This window comes from Pleurodeles waltl, chromosome 10 (genome assembly GCF_031143425.1).
Source record: "Pleurodeles waltl isolate 20211129_DDA chromosome 10, aPleWal1.hap1.20221129, whole genome shotgun sequence".
In the NCBI taxonomy this organism is placed as follows: domain Eukaryota; kingdom Metazoa; phylum Chordata; class Amphibia; order Caudata; family Salamandridae; genus Pleurodeles; species Pleurodeles waltl.
Window position 1 is genome coordinate 780,679,534 of NC_090449.1, and position 18,342 is coordinate 780,697,875.

Genomic DNA, 18,342 nt, shown 5'->3' on the forward strand with positions numbered 1-18,342 from the left:
TCAACTTCTCCACCCTCAAAACCACCATATGCAAATATCACCAACTCATCCGAGCCACCAAAAGGGCTTACTACATAGAACACATAGATAGTAACTCACATAACAGCAAGGAACTCTTTACCATCATCAAAGAGTTCACCAAACCCAAATCCTGCAACATCGACCCCACTCACAGACAAAACCATTGGAACTCCCTCTCCAACCACTTTCACCTCAAAATTCTAGACAAACACAACAGCTTCACACCACCTGCACCCACCATCACCACCAACACGACCAACAACACCACACCCCCCCACTCCAACCTACTGCACACCTGGGCCCCACCAACAATGAAGAAACCGAAAAAAACATGAACTCCATCCACTCAGGCTCCCCCACAGACCCCTGCCCCCATCACATCTTCAACAAGGCCAGCCCAATCATTGTTCCCCAGCTCCATGCCATAATCAACAGCTCCTTCGACGACGCCACCTTCCCAGACTCCTGGAAGCACGCCAAAGTAACCGCACTTCTCAAAAAACCCAAAGCAGACCCGGATGACCTCATGAACTACTGCCCCATTTCTCTTCTCCCCTTCCCCGCAAAGGTCGCTGAGAAGCTAGTGAACGCCCACCTGTCTCACTTCCTAGAAGAAAACAATGCACTCAACGCCTCCCAGTCTGGATTCCGCAAGAACCACAGCACTGAGACCGCCCTCATCGCCTGCACTGACGACATCAGAACCAGAGTTGACAAGGGCGAGACCGTCGCACTCATCCTCCTGGACCTCTCCGCAGCCTTCGACACTGTTTGCCATCAAATCCTCCGAACACGCCTTTTTGATGCAGGAATCCGACACAAGGCCCTGGACTGGCTCGCCTCCTTCCTCACCGAAAGAACCCAGAAAGTTTGCCTCCCTCCCTTCCAGTCCCCAGCAACCAAGATCATCTGCGGGGTCCCCCAAGGGTCCTCCCTCAGCCCTACCCTCTTCAACATTTGCATGGCCCTGTTCGCCAACATCCTCCACCCTCACGGACTCACCATCATATCTTACGCAGACGACACCCAGCTCGTCATCTCCCTCACCAGGAACCCCACCACCGCCAAGACAAAACTCCACACCGGACTCCTCGCCACCGCCAAATGGATGACGGCAAGCCACCTCAAACTCAACTCCAACAAAACCGAAATCATCATCTTTGGCCCCAACAAGACAGTATGGGACAACTCCTGGTGGCCCACCGCCCTAGGACAACCCCCAACACCCTCCACCCACGCACGCAATCTCTGCATCATCTTAGACTCATCTCTCTCCATGGCCCAGCAAATCAACTGTATAACTTCCTCCTGCTTCAACACCCTCCACATGCTGCGCAAGACCTTCAAATGGATCCCCATAGAAACCAGGAAGACCGTCACCCATGCACTCATCAGCAGCAGACTAGACTACGGAAACGCCCTCTACGCTGGTACCACAGTCAAGCTTTAGGAGAAACTCCAGCAGATCCAGAACGCAGCTGCACGTCTCATCCTGAACCTCCCACGCCATGAACACATCTCCGCCCACCTCAGATCCCTTCACTGGCTACCCATCAGCAAAAGGATCACTTTCAAAATCCTCATCCACGCCCACAAATCCCTCCACAACACCGGACCAGCCTACCTCAACGAAAGAGTGAACTTCCACACTCCAACTCGTCTCCTCCGCTCTGCTGACCTCGCCACAGTCCCCTGCATCCTGTGCACCACCTCCGGAGGCAGATTCTTCTCTTATCTTGCCTCCAAGACCTGGAACTCCCTCCCCACCAACATACACAAGACCCAGGACCTCCTGACCTTCAGAAAACACCTCAAGACATGGCTTTTTGAACAGTAAATCGGCATCCCTCCCCTGTCCTCCCCCACAGCGCCCGAGACCCTACCGGGTGAGTAGCGCGCTTAATAAATGTTTTGATTGATTGATTGATACAGGCCTTGGGAGTGACTAGAGGTTCACACCTGGATGTCAGCCACAGTGATATGTATGTCAAAAGGTTACCAAAGGGCCTCTGCCCTACTAGTTATGATTCTCTTATCAGTCCCAGCTTGTTCTTTAGATGTGCACAGGCCCCTTTCTAGTGACCTCTCTGGATCAAAGAGCACCCTTTATATACTGAAGAGGATGGCTCACCCAGCTCTGAGGAATGCAGCAATCCACAAATATATGCAATAACTCCTGTTGTTGCACTTTTCTGAACTAGGAGTTTTGAGATTTTTAGTAAATACTTGGTGAGATATAAAATGCACACTCCATTACATTTTAGCAGGGATAAAGAAAACCTAGAAAATGCGGGGGCATGCAGATTTTGGTAAAGTAACCATGTTACGCCCCATTTCAAGGAAAAAACTTAGAATGGGTGCTATTTACCACACACAATGAATAACATACCCCACAGTTTCATTATTTATGCTACTAAACAAATATTGAACCTAACAGTGAGCCGCTCATAATGAGGGCATTTGCCTGCACTTGTGAAAAAGCTTAATTCATCGAACATATAAGCTGATAGTTCATGTTCTATGAGAGGAAAAGGAAACAGTGATTGGCGGCCAGACCACAACTGATTGGTTAGAGCACATTTGTCCCTAATGAACAAATGACAACTATTACAATAATAAAGCATTCTTATATAAAACAAGGATGAAGATGTTAACAAATGTGCATCCATTGATGAAATAGGAAAATTCTACTTTGTTCAGGTAAACTGAAATGAAATATGGTCCAATGGTCAGCGCAGGATGAAAGAAATTATGTTTAAAATGAAAAGGTTTTTTTTTTAAACTGAAAGTAGGTGCCTGAATGGGAGAATGTACAGCTTTGTGCTCTTTTCGCCAAGTTTGGGCTTAAACCCTTCTCCAATGTTGAAGTGGAAGTATTATTCATGTTGAGGGAATGGGGCTATTAAAACAAGGTAAACAATGTTGTTGAATTGTATGATACAATAAGATTTTAGTCTTGGTTCTAACAAATGTTTTTTTGTTTATCGCAGGAATATATTCCAATTAACTTGTTATCCTATTTTATTTTTTAGAGATTCTAATGATAAGAAACAAGAGGTTTTATGTTAGAATAGTGATTCTCAAAGTTTCAATTTCAAGAGAATATGAATTTCATTAAAGACACAGAGGCTAACATTATGCATTAATCCTTTAATGCTACTTCAGGCAGCAGCCATTGAAAGTGCATTACATCATGAAACAAAACAATCTAGAATGAAACCATAGCAACATATAAAAGGTCCATGCGTAGAACAATCATCCACTTTTGAATGCTGCTCCTTTCCAAGATTAGTAGCTCTTTACATAGTCTTGTTTTAGACTTATTATGCCCTTAATTTGAACAATTGTTGTAAATTATTTAATACTTATGTTATTCTTAATATCACCTCATTTCCAATTTTCAGAAATCTAATTCCTACTTGTTTAATATGTTTATTTCCCGCTTTCACATAGGGCTTCCTATGGTAGAATCCACCTTCTGCCTTTGACACACTGTGGCCTCGCTACCAGCTATGCTTAAAACTAAACTTTGGTACCTGTTTACAGGTGTTCTTATCGCTCAGCGCTGACGTGGACACTCTTGTCGGCCTGTGGTGCCGTGAGCGCTCACAGCCAGCACTGATGTGGATGCTCAGAGAGGACCACTGCATTGGAGGTTTGCAACCGCCAGTGGTGCGAGCGATGTCCTAGACAGCGGGTGAACGAAGCAGGCGGCGGTGCCCCTGGTGTGCTCTGCGGTCCTGCGATGCCATGGCAAACCACTGACTCCGGGCAGGATCTTGCCTGCTTTAGCGAGATCGGGCGCCATTCTACTTTAGGCTGAAGGCCCTTCTTCCCTATGAAATTATGCTAGCGCAAGGCAGAAAGCTGCATCCGTCACATCTGACTGTTGATGGTTGCAGTTCGCTTTCGCACAGCTTATCGGAAACACCTGCCAGTAAGACATCTAAGTATCAATATATTTTTGGATGCTGTTTATATATTTTTTAGTGCTCTTACATATTCTGCCTCTTATATACAATATAGTAAAATATATTATATACTATGTATTACTTTTAAAATGTCTGATAGCAAGGATCAACCCCCTGTGATCCCAGAGGGTAAGATTATCCAACACGAGATGCGTTGATGAGTACGTGAAACTATCAGTCATGTAATGAGTAAAGAGAGGCAGAATAAAGGCTCTGGTTATGAGACGTGCTCCATATCTGATGACGACTGTGATTCTAATAACAAACGGGGGAAAAAGAAAAGGAAAACTAAACATATGGGAAAAAACCTTTACCCTCTATTTTGATGGGAGGTCAAGCAGCTTAAAAATGATTGGAGGTTCAAGCACATCAAATAAGAGTGGTGTCCTTTGTGGCAGAAAAAAGAGAGGTGTCCTTCACGGCACAAATACATTGGGTGACCATAGCAGCAACTAATAAATAGGTACTCTAGACTTAGAGTCTGGGGATCAGGAGGATGAGGAAAACATGTACAATGAGTACTTACTTGATTTGCACCAAGGAGAATTGGATGGGGATTAACTTTTTGATGACCAATCATCCCCATCCATCTCAAAGGATATCATTAAAAACCTCTTGGGAGAGGAGATGTTTTCTCCAAACAATATCAGTCGCCGAAGGAGCTCAGAATGGTGGCCCATGGAGTATGTGGGTAATCTCATTAAGAAGTGGATTAGAAACCCACTTGATAAAGAAGCTTGCAACCTACTCAGAACTGAATGTTCATGACCAGTGATCGACAATGAAGTGTGTCTAACTCCAAACCTAGACCCTGAACTTATCACCTTCCTACTTAAGATGGGAGGAGACCCAAGGAAAGGCCTTGAGAGATCCCTGAAACTTTGCCAAGATAGTCTTCTGGACGTAGTTGGTCATTGGCAAGGATAATAGGCATGTCCAAAGAGGTGTACATTAATGGTCTCCCTATTGATCTGGATCTCCTGCGAGGATGGAGTCAGCGGGCCATGGTGCTACTGGGCAATGCCAATGCTGGTCTTAACGCTGAAAGGCACAAAGCAGTCCTCTTTAAGATTAACCCTAAGCTCGGAGATTTGGCAGAGAAAGGTCTACTCTTGGAGACAACATGGTCAAGAGCCTGGGAAAATATGTGACCACGTTCACTGGGCTTGATAAAACACAAAACATTATGTGCAGGGTTTTCAAACCAATTTTTGGCAAGGCTGGCAGAAGAGGACTTTCTGCCGTCCGAAACTCCCAAAGATCCCAGTTCAGTAATTCTAGAACAAGAGGAGGTTATGGTAGAGGACACCAAACCGGTTCCCAGTCTAACTTCTACCCACGGAAGGGACGCTACCAGTAGTCAGGAGGAAGTAGAGGTGAGTATCATCAACTCTCTACCTAGAAATTATGAGGGAATGCCTCAAATATTTTTTCAAAAACTGGGTAACAATTACTCAGAATGCTTGGGTATTACAAACGATCCACGGCTTCAAAATATAATTTTGGGGATCCCCTTTCAAACTGTTAACCCAAAAGAGCTTGTGTTAAGAACAGAACAGGCAATTGTAGACAAAAGTGGAATGTATGCTAATAAAAGGTGCCATCCAGGAAGTATGTTTAGAAAAAAGGGTATTCACAAGCACTCTTTTTTCAGTAGACATAAAGGACAAGGGATGGAGACCTGTGATAAACCTCCAAGAGCTAAACAAGTTATTAGTCTACAGACACTTCAAAATGGAAGGGATCCATCTTTTAAGAAACTCATTACTAAAAGACAATTGGTAAGTGAAGTTGGACTTGAAGGAAGCATACTTCACGATTACCAGGGCATTAGAGTCCCAGCTCTATCTTCAGTTCATTTGGCAGAATCGCCTTTATCAGTTTTGTTCTCTACCATTCGGACTGTCTTCAGCTCCTTGGTGCTTTACCAAGGTTATCAGACCCGTAGCTGTCTATCTATGGGAGAGAGGCGTCAGAACGAGTATCTATTTAGACAACATTTTGATAATGTCCCAAAGTTATTTGCAGGTTCTGAAGGACTTGAACCTGGTCATGTCCCTATTGGAAAGTTTGGGCTTTATAGTCAACAAGAGGAAATCAGTTCTTATCCCTTCTCATTCTTTAGAATTTCTAGGTTTCACAATAGATACTATGAACGTCAATCTTCTCCTTCCCTTAAAGAAGGTCAACAAAATCCAGAAAGAAATATGATATGTTCTCAATCAGTACTCCTTAACTGAGAGAACTGGCAAGGATATTGGGGTTATTGCCCTCCTCCATCCAAGCTTGCACTACCGCGCCTTATAGAGGATAAAAGCAAGAGTTCTACGTTCAGGCCTCTGGTATGGGGACAGAGTTTCACTAGATCAGGCAGCAAGCGAAAGGCTGAGTTGGTGGCTCAAGAATATGGATGCTTGGAATGGCCCATCAATTTTCAGTTGTTCTCCAGGATTTGTTCTGGAATCGGATGCAAGTCTGACTGTCTGGGGTGCACGCCTGGGTGCTCAGAAGACTGGTGGGTTATGGTCCAACGTCAGAGTGGTTACAGCCTATAAATTATTTAGAACTGACTGCAGGACTCTACACTTTCATACGTTTCAAACATTGCTTACAAGGCAGAGCAGTACTATTGAAAATTGACAATGCCTCTGCAGTAGCTTATATAAATCCCTTAGGGGGTACCAAATCCATGGATCTAGCAATCTTAGCGAATAAGGTTTGGCTATTTTATCTAGAACACAAGATCAGCCTACGGGCAGAATATTTGCCTGGGAATGTTTTTGCAGATTGGAATTCAAGATTTTTAAAGGACTACAGCGATTGGAAACTGAACGAAGTATGCTTCGGAGAAATATTATGCATTTGGGTTCTGTTATTATTATGCATTTTGGTTCTGTTAATGATAGACCTGTTTTTCGAGCAGACACAGTGAATACATTCCTACAGTCTTGGAAAGGAATGAAAGCATATGCCTTCCCTCTGTTTGCAATGATCCAGAGTCCTTTAGAAAGTGAGACAGGAGAAATGGTCTCTTATTCTACTAACACCATTTTGGATCACAAGCATGGTTTCCAAAGACTTTGAAACTAGTTTGCAACATTCAATTTTTTCTCGCTCCCACAGAGGGTCTGCTGAAAAATGGAGATGGAAAGGAACACCTCTTGGGATGTAAAACCAGTCCTTTCTTTGTTTTCTAGTTGGCCAGTTAACATAAATTTAGATATTAAAAAATTTCCTTTGAAACTGGTGTGTTTACTATGTTTAATTTTGTGTCGTAGAACTTCAGATGTCAAAGCTTTGGAAGTGAATAATAGAATTTATGACCCTTTTGGGGGTCACATACGATATTACAAAAAGAACAAAAGCAATGTCCGATACCATCTACTATCCAAGGTTTGCTGCATGCAAAAAATTATGTGTGGTTGAGTGCATGAAGGAATATGATTCACGTCCGATTGAATTTAGGCCTTATAGCGTCAGTTACTAATTTCATTTGTTAAACCCTTTCATGCAATTTCCACAGCAACTATTGCAAGATGGGTGAAATGTGTTATGCAAGAGGCTGGTGTTGATTTACAAACATTTCATACACAGGCCTTGAGAGGTGCTGTAGCCAGCCCAGCCTTGTAAAAAGGTGCAAGATTGGAGGAAATTATGAAAGTGGCTGATTGGGCTAATGCTGCCACTTTCGCTAAACACTAACGTTCACCTAATGAACACATGCCGAATATTGTTTTAGAGAACTACCACAATGCATAATGATGCCCTCCGGTCTTGAAATGAAATAGCGATTTCAAAGTTTCAATGTGAAGAGAATCCGAATTTCATTAAAGACACCGAGGCTAACATTGTCTTCCCCCTCCTCCTTCACGCTATGTCTTACAACTGCTAGTGCGCCTGGTCCTTAGTAAGTAAATTTACAAGGGGACGCGTATAGGCCGATTAACCTTTTAGATCGCATGGAGTATCCTAGCTATGTAGTAATCGATGAACATCAATTATCAGTGTAATTAATCAACAACCATTAAGAGAATCATTAGGCATGAGCCAATATATCAACATTTCATGAATAACCACAGCTCGATTATATGCTTTATCAATTTTATTTCCATATTAGTTACAATACTAAGTCATAAGGTTAATTCAAACTTTATTCAGTTCAGCTCAGAATTAGTTCATTAATGACCACCAATAACATAATCCAATCAGAACTTTAGAAAACATATACTCGAATGCTTCAGCATAAGCCAACAAAGATGAATATAACAGCATTAACAGCAGAGTTCAGCAATCAGTCCGTCAATCATTTGTCACTGTCAGAGTCACCCAAAGAATCCTGACCTAACCCAAATTGACATTTAGCATGTGGGACTACATGCGAAAATAATTTAGAAACATGAATTTGGAAAAACATCTAACTAAGAGAATAACTATTAAACAGAGCAGTTGGTACCTAGAAAGAAAAGGCACAAAAGTTAATCAGTCTCATTGTCATAGCTACCTATCCACGCAATGGACCAGCAACAAAGCCAGTCTTCGTCTTCAGGTCATCAATCAATCAGCAACGCATCAGGCTCTCAAGAGCATGAGCCCAATCACAGAATCTCAAATAGCGTCTTCTAGCATCAGCATTTCACCCCTCGCATCTCTAGTTTTAGCCCCTTGTCAAGACTTTTTATTAGAGTTTTCCAGTCCATCCCCCTAATTCCTAATTGGTCAGTCGATCAGCAGTTATGACTCTAACCTATAATATTAATTTTACAAATCTATGAATTCTAATAGTTCTCCATCCCCAATTCGTTGATTGGTTCACTATACGATGTTCTCATCATCCGGCTCATCAGGTATCGAAAATGTTGCATCTTCTTCTCCAGTCAGTTCTTCTATTGTTCGAGTCCTGGGAAAGTACATCTCATCTACTCTACACTTAATTGTTTCAATTTGATTCCATCATCTCCTGTCCCTCGGTACATTGCAGAAAATACTAGCTAAGCAAACTTTAACATCGGGTGGTTCAAGGTAAGTTTAGCATCTCAACTTCACTCCAGTATGCTCTAATAATTCAGCTTCTGCATGAGGCCTGGCAAAACTAGGCCACAACTTCAGCTAAGTTAACTCTTCAATATAATGCAAAACATAGGTTATACATCTTAATATGACATACTACTACATTATTATTATACATTTTCATTATTTCACACATTTTTAGTCCTTTTAGTACAAGTTCGTATAAGTGACTGCCATACCCCGTGGGCACATTTTCAAACGTGCACAATAATTTTCTCTACAATTAATTTCTCTATGAACTTTTATAAACCATAACATATAAGCATTTATTGACCTCTGCTTGCTGTCGGCTTGTTTACAACTGCGACACCCGGTACTAGAAATGCACACCTTTACAGCGACCTCACTGGCAGAGATGGGGATCCTATGTCATCACTAGGACTGTTATGTTTCTGTGTTTGTCTTCAGTTTGGCAACCGAGGCGCCACTGCCCGTGGAATGCGGTTTGGCCAACCATGAGCACAAGGCGACCACAGCGAAGGGGGTGGGGAGTGCGCGTGACACTCATAGGCTGAGAAGTAGTGCCAGAGGAATGCCGCACCGGTAACAATGGTCACTTTTTGCAACCAGGGCTTGGGGAGGGAGTGCAGCGGTGAGAGCAACCGCTGTGGGAGCTGGGGATCCGGGTCAGAGCCTCTGCGTTGGCGCAACTATGTGTGATTCTGGGCAAATCACTTAATCTCCCCATGCCCATGGACAGCGCCTGGGTGATAAGCTGTGCAATATAAATCAACACATTTAATTTAATTTCAGAAATATATTTGTCATCTTTGCTTTACAACTTTGTTGACGTGTGGAAATAACATGCTTTGGCAGGATGTGTGTGGCGTGTCGAGTTTTGTGATGGATCAGTCAAACAAAAGGATATCTACTGTACATATCTACAGCAGAGTGAGGGAAGCATCTGGGAGCCACCGTTTTTAAGAAGAGATCAGTCCGCTAGGGTGGGGCAGGATTAAGGCTCTTTCCTGCACACAACCCTACTCTTACTGTTTGGCCACTTTCTACTGTACATACACTGTACCTGTGTTACCTGAGCAGGAACTGAGGCACTGAGAAGGGAACACCTATGGTGCGTAGGTCAAAAGCAGTGACCTGCTCGTCAGGGCACCTAATCTCCAATCTGTAGCCTCTTTGTCTGATAGTGTGTGGTGTATTTTGCCTTTTGTGTACTTATTTTCCACATTGCTTGGGGAATTTGTTCTCATGTCTTGAGGCCTTAGCACCTGTACAAGGAGCAAAAAATGGTTTTACTCGTCGATTCACTGATCTGGCCTGACTGCCAGACCAGAGGTTTGTCAGTATTAGAACACACTTGTGTGGTGAAACTAAAGCATCTCTAAGTCTTGGGTGGTTTGCGAAAGTGATGTCATTGCTTGCTTCAGGCAAAGTGACAATAGTTTTGTTTGCACTTTTTAGTTGCACCGTTGTTGACTTAAGACTCCAGTGACAACAGCTTTTCTTCTCTTTTTGTGACATCATTGCTGACTGAGATCAGATGGCAGCAGTTCCTGCAGTGTTCACTAGCAACATCACTGTTGACTCAAAAGCAATAGCTGTTCTACTGGTATTCCATTGTGAAGTCACCGCTGGCTTGAGATTGGATGGCACTGGTTCCCTTGGTGTTCCATTGTGAAAACACTGCTGACTTGTGATCGGGTGGCAGTAGTTCCCCTGGTGTTCCATTGTGTAGTTGCTGCTCACTTGAGATGAGGTGGCAGTGGTTCCCCTGGTGTTCTGTTGTGAAGTCTTAGTACATTTGAGATCAGATGCAAGCAGTTCCACTGATGGTCCTTTGTGAAGCCACTGCTCACCAAAGCACTGGCAACAGTAATTCCACTGCTGATCCATTGTGATGTTACTGTTTTCTCGAAATCATGTGGCAGCAGGTCTGCTTGTTCTCAGTTGTGAAGTCATTGCTCACTTGAGATCAAGTGGCAGCAGTCCCACTAGTGTTCCACTGTGAAGTCATTGTTCATTTGTGATCAAGTTCCAGCACTTCCACTGACCTGTGATTTGTCACACACAAGATTGCTTTCTCATCCTCCATTAATATGTGCATTTTGAAACCCTCTGCACGTGTTACCAAAAAACTCTGGAGACAAGAAAAGTAATTAACAGATTCAAGAATTTGGCCAAGTGGTTGGGATGGTGGAATTCGTTAAGAACGTGAGCTTACTTCCCAGGCAGCGGTTTGCAGCTGGCCTCAAACTGTCAAGTAACATGTGTTTGTTTGCATAATACAGAGGTAGCAGCTGTGCCTTCTTCTGAGGCAGACTGCCTCTGGGTAATAAGGGCCACTGGAATTATGCTATTGCGCGGCTGCGGCGATTTATGCATAATTAGAGATTTGACGCATATGCCACATAATCCTTCATCCAGAATGATTTCTAATGTCACCAGAGAACAAGTATCAGCAATGGGAGCTTTGAGATGCTGTATATGTACATGCTCCAGCCCCATGCACACGCCAGTACACACACAGTGAATGCCATTTTCACTTGGACCTGCACACATACACACACTCCATGCCTCTTGAACAGACACGTTATACATCAGAGCTCATAGCCAATAAATATCCATTTTTTAAGATGCACCATTTTGAGCCAATCTCGCTCGAACCTGTTTTATCAAGCAAAAAAAAAGACAGTCGGAAATGGTCCTTAAGTATTTGTTACTTGAAATGTTCTGCAAAATTCGATGTCAGAAGTGTCCAAAAAGGTTAATCATCTCGATTCTTTTCAACTTGGTACACTGCTAGTATCCACCCAAAGAGATCTCTTGGTGCCTGCTGCACTTATCTAAGCAGGAAACGCCTGATAAAAATTATAACCAGACCCAATGCTGGTCTAACTGCCTATCTGCAGGTTCCACATAGAGTACACTTCCGCATTCAGATTCCAGCAATGTCATAGTGCTTTCTTCAAGGACTTTCAGCCATGGTGAACAGCAGTCGTTACTGCTATACAACATGGCTAAAAGACACTGATATTGCCAATGCCATAACTCTCACATTGCTGAGACCACTTGGCTTTGCCAATGCTTATTGTAATTTGATGTACATATGTTCAGTAGTTTTCAGAATTATTAAAGGAAAAAATATATAGATATCTAGGGACGCAGATCCATGGGTCCATGTGGGAGAGCCGCGGGTACCCACGAATCCGGCTGAAAAGCAAGGCCCTGAATGGCAACTTGAAAAAGTTGTGACCGCCATTTTGTTTCTTGGCTGGGCCCCTGGGGAGAAAACATTAATATAAATAGACATAAGGGGTCACAATAGAGGTATTCTGGCCCCACAGGACACACAGAGGGGTCTCTGAGAGACCCCTCATGGGCAACAAATTGGCCAATGTTTGTTTTGGCTTATTCATGGATGCACAGTGGCCCACAGTATGACCCCCCCAGTATAAACCTGCGATGGATCAACAGATCCAAAGCCCAATGGGGAAAAAAAGTAAAAAAATGTACCCACTCACACAACATACCCCCACCAAACACAGCCCAAGGGAGTGTGCAGTGTGGGGTTGGGTGCATGAGTGGCAGGTGGGAATGGGAGTGCACAACCAACTTCAGCCTCGCACAACAGTGGTTGCATTAATGTACAGTAATTATATATCACTTTACTTTAAAATAAATAGAAATTCCCTGAAAAAACAAAGGTTACAGGGACGTTACAGCTAGGTTGACGTTTTACCCACACAACACCATAGAAATTCAGCCGCTATAGTTAAACTTATACTTATCTGAGGAAACTATAACTATGCGGTTAAGTAACTTTAGGCCACGAGTTTTAGTTTCTTTACGTAAGTATAACTATAAGTATAACTATAACTGCTAAATTCCTATATTTTTTGTGGGTAAACCAATCACCTAACTAAAACATCTTTGTAACTTTAGTTTTTTCAGTGTATATATATGTGTGTGTATGTAGAGACACATACAAACACACCAGTGGCAGTGGCCAGTGGGTTATAGTTAGGATCATGTTTCCATAGGAAATACATTTTTAGTTTGACTTATAACTTTTTGGTGCCATTTGATTAATCTCCATAAAACTTTTCAAAAAGTGTTTTATTTTGTGAATAGTTTCTACATTTAAATTTTCTGGAGGGGGGGAGGGAGTGGGGTAGTTCCTAAAATACAAAATCCCCAGAAATCCGTTAAGTAATTTTGGAGATATAAAGCTCCACAAATATTTGTATATCTAGGCGGCTGGGTTCGGGGGACTCTTGTGAGAGTCCCTCTAATACAATTTTAACATATTTTCGCATCAATTCACAAAGGGGAAGGTGTGTCGTGGAGACCCCTTCCCCGTATGCGAATGGGTTAGCACCAATTTAAAATGTAAAAATATTATGGGCAAAACAAAAGCTCCCGGAGGTCCTCTCAAAGCATCCCCCATCCCCCAGTCAACTAGCATTGGCAAAATGTTATAGAGGGCGATGGGGATTATTTCTACTGAAATAGCACTCACTGAGAGGCAACTGTCAACTGTCGTCATTGCAGCCCAACCCCCACAAATGGTACTGGGTTAGGTAGTGAGCAATGAAACCTTGAAGATTTAAACCTTGTCTCTAATCCAACTGGGGCACGCCGGAAAGATATTTCTCGGTCATCACAAGCCATTAAGCAGCCCAGAATGCACCATCTGCCACAGCCACGTTTTGTTCGTCAAAGTTTTTACTAATTACACTGATATTATCAATAATGTTATGAAAGATGGTATAGGAAACAAACCCTTTGTTTGCAGTATACCCCCATGTTTTGCCTGATATTTGTTGTTAACTTGAAAAGTGTGTGCTGGGATCCTGCTAACAGGCCCCAGCACCAGTGTTCTTTCTCTAAACTGTACCAGTGTATCCACAATTGGCACAGTTCTGGCACACAGATGTGTCCCTTGTAAAAGGTACCACTAGTACCAAGGGCCCTGTGGCCAGGGAGGGTCCCCTAAGGGCTGCAGCATATATTGTGCCACCTTCAGGGACCCCTCACCAAACACATGCACACTGTCATTGCACGTTGTGTTTGTTGGTGGGGAGAAAAAGGTAAAATCGACATGGCATTCCTCTCAGGGAGCCATGCCCACAAACCACTGCCTGTGGCATAGGTAAGTCACCCCGTAACAGGTCTTACAGCCCTAAGGCTGGTTGCACTAAAACACAGGTGAGGGGATAGCTGCATGAGCAATATGCCCCTACAAACTATGTCCTTACAGTGTCTAAGTCCATTCTTAGACATTGTAAGTGCAGTGTGGCCACATTAAGTGCCTTAAGGCCAACCCCATATAAGCACCCAACCTTGCACTGTGCATGGCATTCACCCTAAGCAGGGGAGGATGCCAGTAAGACACGGAATACTGAGGCGGTGTAATCCTGAAGCCTTCTCGGGCCTCTTCAATCCATATAAAGCCAAGCTTACTCTTGCAGCTTTCTACTTTCTCCTTTTGTGACGCTTTTTCGTTTTTCCCTTCATCCGTCTTTCCCATATGTCTTTTGCTCGCAGCAAATGCTTGAGGCAGAAGAATATGCCCCAGCCGTAAAAAATAAGTGCCGGAAACAAGCATAAATTAAGCACTGCACCGCACTTGGCACCACAGGGGAAGCCTTAAGGCTTCCCTCTCAGTAACATTTCTTCAGCAAGCAGAGCTGCTTTGACAGCAGCTCCTTGCCTGCTGAAGCATTTCATCTCTGTTCTCTGCATGCGTCCAGGGAACAGGGATGAAAGCTTCGAATTTTGACTGCGGGACCTGCTTTACAGGTATTGCTGTCAATATCCAAAGTGTTTGCTGTGGGTTAGCTGCAGCTCCACCCAACCCCGGGAAAAAGCAGGAGCCAGCCCTTGGGGCTGACAGTCCCCAGGGCCTAGAGTGGCTCCGCAAGGGGGGTCCACACGTCCCTCCTCCAACTGTGCACACAGCCCTGGTGAGGTTGTGGTCCCCGGGGCTTGGGGATCTCAAAGGGGCGTCCTTTCTTTTTTAAACATTTGCCCAGCAAGGTGGTCTTCCTCAGGGTGTGGGGGGGCCACGCACCCCGCTTAAAATACAGTGTAGCCCCAGTGGTTGAGGGGGGCCACAGGCCGCCCTCATTAAATTGTTCATCGCTCCGGGTGGTGGTGGTGGTCTATGGGGCAACAGGGGGTCACGTGCCCCCCGCGTATAACTGATAAGCCCTGGGGAGGTGGTGGTCCCCAGGGCAGCGGGAGGGGGCCTGGAGCCCCCACTTTGCTTTTTTGCACAAAAGCCCCAGGGACTTGGCCCACCCGGTAATAGCGGGTCCACCGCGACTCTGTCCTTTGGGACCCCACCACCAGAGCTAAGGGGCCAAGGTGTTCATACCCTGGCCCCTTTTCTTTATCTTCTGTTGTTGAAGTGTTATCAGCCAATCAGATCTCTGCAAGAGATGAGGAGGGGTCGTAAATCCTTCCCGTCCCTAGATATACAAACTTGGATTTTCTTTAATTTCTATACAACTATTGAATGGAATTCAAAACCAAAAAGCACTTTTTCTGGATAAGGACCTATCTTCCTGCCACATTTGGTGTAATTCCGTCCAGCAGTTTTTGTGCTATCGCTGTTCAAAATCCCTATAGAAAAATGAATGGGGAAAACGTGTTTTGGCACTCCTCCTTTTTCTTTGCCCCCCCGGACGGATCACCCAAAATCTATCCAGACAGCAGCTATCGAGATTGGCAATTTCTTTTGGAAAAATTTGTGAAGATTCGTCAAGTGGCACCAAAGATATAGGCAAGTAAAAAAAAAAATGCTTTTTAAAATAGAAACCAGGTCTTAACTACTCTGTTCCTGGAAGCCCACAATCCTAGCAGGATGGCATCAGCAGTGGGAAACGACCACCTGCTACTAATTAAGACACTCTCCAAGACACAGGGAAGCAGTACATCTGATTCCAGGAATTTACAAGCTTAGGCGCTTTATTAACAATCTTGGTGCATGGCAGGTCACCCCAGTCCAATGCGTTTTGGCTTGGAAACAGTTATTACAACAGTCATACCCACGCATTACCACAAATCCTTTACTACGCATATATCTTTACTACACATGCCTTTGCTACGCAGGATTTTACAACGAATAAGCCTTTACCACGAATGCCTTTACAACAAATTTCATTGTAAAGGCATGAATATTAAAGGAATATGCATGGTAAAGGTTTTACAGGTTAGTAATAAGTAGTTATATACATATGGGTGGCAAAGGCATTTTAGAGTTTAGGGTGGTTATGAGTTTTTGGGTTGCAAAGGTGGTTTTAGGGTTTGTGGGTGGGTGTGAGTTTTTGGGTGGCAAGAACAGTTGTAGTTTTTTGGGTGGGTATGGGTTTTTGGGTGATAAAGGGTTTTTTACGGTTTAGGGTGGTATAGGTTCTTAGGTGGCATGATATTTTTAGGGTTTAAGGTAGGTATGGGGTTTTGGATGGCAAAGGCATTTTTTTGTTTTAGTTTGGGTATGGGTTTTGGGTGTTAAGGGGTTTTTAGGGTGGGTAAGGGTTTTTGGGTAATTAGGGCATTTTTAGGTTTTAGGGTGGGAATGGGTTTTTGGGTGGAAAGGGTATGATATATATATATATTTATATGTCACTGAAAAAAACAAAGGTTACAGGGACGTTATAGTTAGGAAATAAACTTAAAACAGAACTTAAAATAGAAATTCACATAAAAAGCCAAAGGTTACAGTGACTTTATAGTTAGGCTCACCTGTTATAGTTAGAGTTATCTCAAGTAACAATAATTTGTGCCCTTAGGTAACTATAACTCTTGCCCCCGCCATGCTAAGTTTTTTCATCAAAATTCTTACTGCAAATATTACATTGTTATTATTAATGATGTTATCAAAGTTGTCATGAGTGCTGGAATTTGTAGGGTAATTAGCAGTGCATGGCGAGGGCACGAGAATATCTAAATGAGAGCCAATTATTCAAAGTCCTACCAGTCAATTTAGCTTAAAATGTACAAACAAAATTCACATTTGGTGTATTTTGCTCGCCCCTCACACTGGTCATCCTGCCATTGGTATTCATTTATATACACAATCCTCACTGCACCATATTCTCTGGAATCCCCAAGTGAGAAGTAACAGTGTCTCCTTGTATAGCCCTTACCCACAGCTGCTGCAAATCCAGATTCAGGTACTCCTCAATACCATTTTGCTGTAGCTGTGGGTGGGTCAGTCTTTCCACAATTTATACTCCAAACACAACTTCTCTGTTTCTGGAAGCCCATGACCGTAGCACATCCTCCAAGACTCAAGGAAGCCATATGCCTGTACGGCTGATTTCAGGAGGCTACAAACGTAGGCGCTTTATTAACAATCTTGGTGCATGACGTCGCCCCAGTCCAACACCTATCAGCTCTTTTACGATCCTTGCTCACAGATGGGTGTTCTCATTCCCATCTTCACCTTTTCAAAAGTGACCACACCTTTGAAATGGATGAAAGACTAACGTTAGCTCATACAATCTTTCTTCTTGTGTATAGCCGAGCACCAAAGCTTGGATGACCACTGTAAAGACCGACTGAAATTAACCAAATGCACATTTTGTTTGTACATTTCAAGATAAATTGACAGAGAGGACTGTGAATAATTGACTCATTTACATATTGTATCCCAGTGATCTAATTGAAACGGCTTATAGTCATAATGTGTTATACAGGATGACCAGGATCATTAGAAGACTTGGAATGTAGAAAAAAAACATTTATGTAATACTGAGATAAGATGGCAGCCCTACCAGAAAAAGTCACCATGGCTCTAGGGCCTCAGAGCCTTCATTTAAGCTGTTTTTCCATCTCTGAGCTTTTTGCTGAAAAGGCTGTTGTACAGTGGGAGAACTAAATAGATGTTTAATGCATTTTGAGGAGTTTGTCAGGTAGATCTTGCAGCTTTGTTCCAGAGGTAAAACCTTTGATTGATGTAATCCATCAACTTGTGCCAACAGTGTTTTATTCATCAACTGCAAGGAGAGTCTATGTTCATGTTTTCTCTACTCCTTGATGTAATAGTATTTAGCCAGTGTTTTAAAATAAATGTTTTCTTTATACCTTAATCAACAATACATTAAATCTGATTTTCTTCAATTTTGCATCATTTTACTCATTGTGTTCTTCTGTTTATAAACCTTTGTTTCAGAAATGTCATATTCTTGATTTTTTACCAATGTTATTTAGATACAATTGCACATGTACCACATACGCTTGTGTGAGGAAAGTCCTGCTGCTTTAGCTAAGCTACCAAGAGTGTGCCAGATATTCCTCACATAACCTTTTAGGAGTC

At 43.2% G+C, this 18,342-nt stretch overlaps 1 protein-coding gene across 1 annotated transcript in view; it reads right to left on the reverse strand.

Annotated features, from left to right (window-relative positions):
• Nucleotides 1-18,342, reverse strand: part of GSDME (gasdermin E) — a 249,894-nt gene that overhangs the window by 153,127 nt on the left and 78,425 nt on the right. The gene's annotated exons all lie outside the window — the stretch shown is intronic.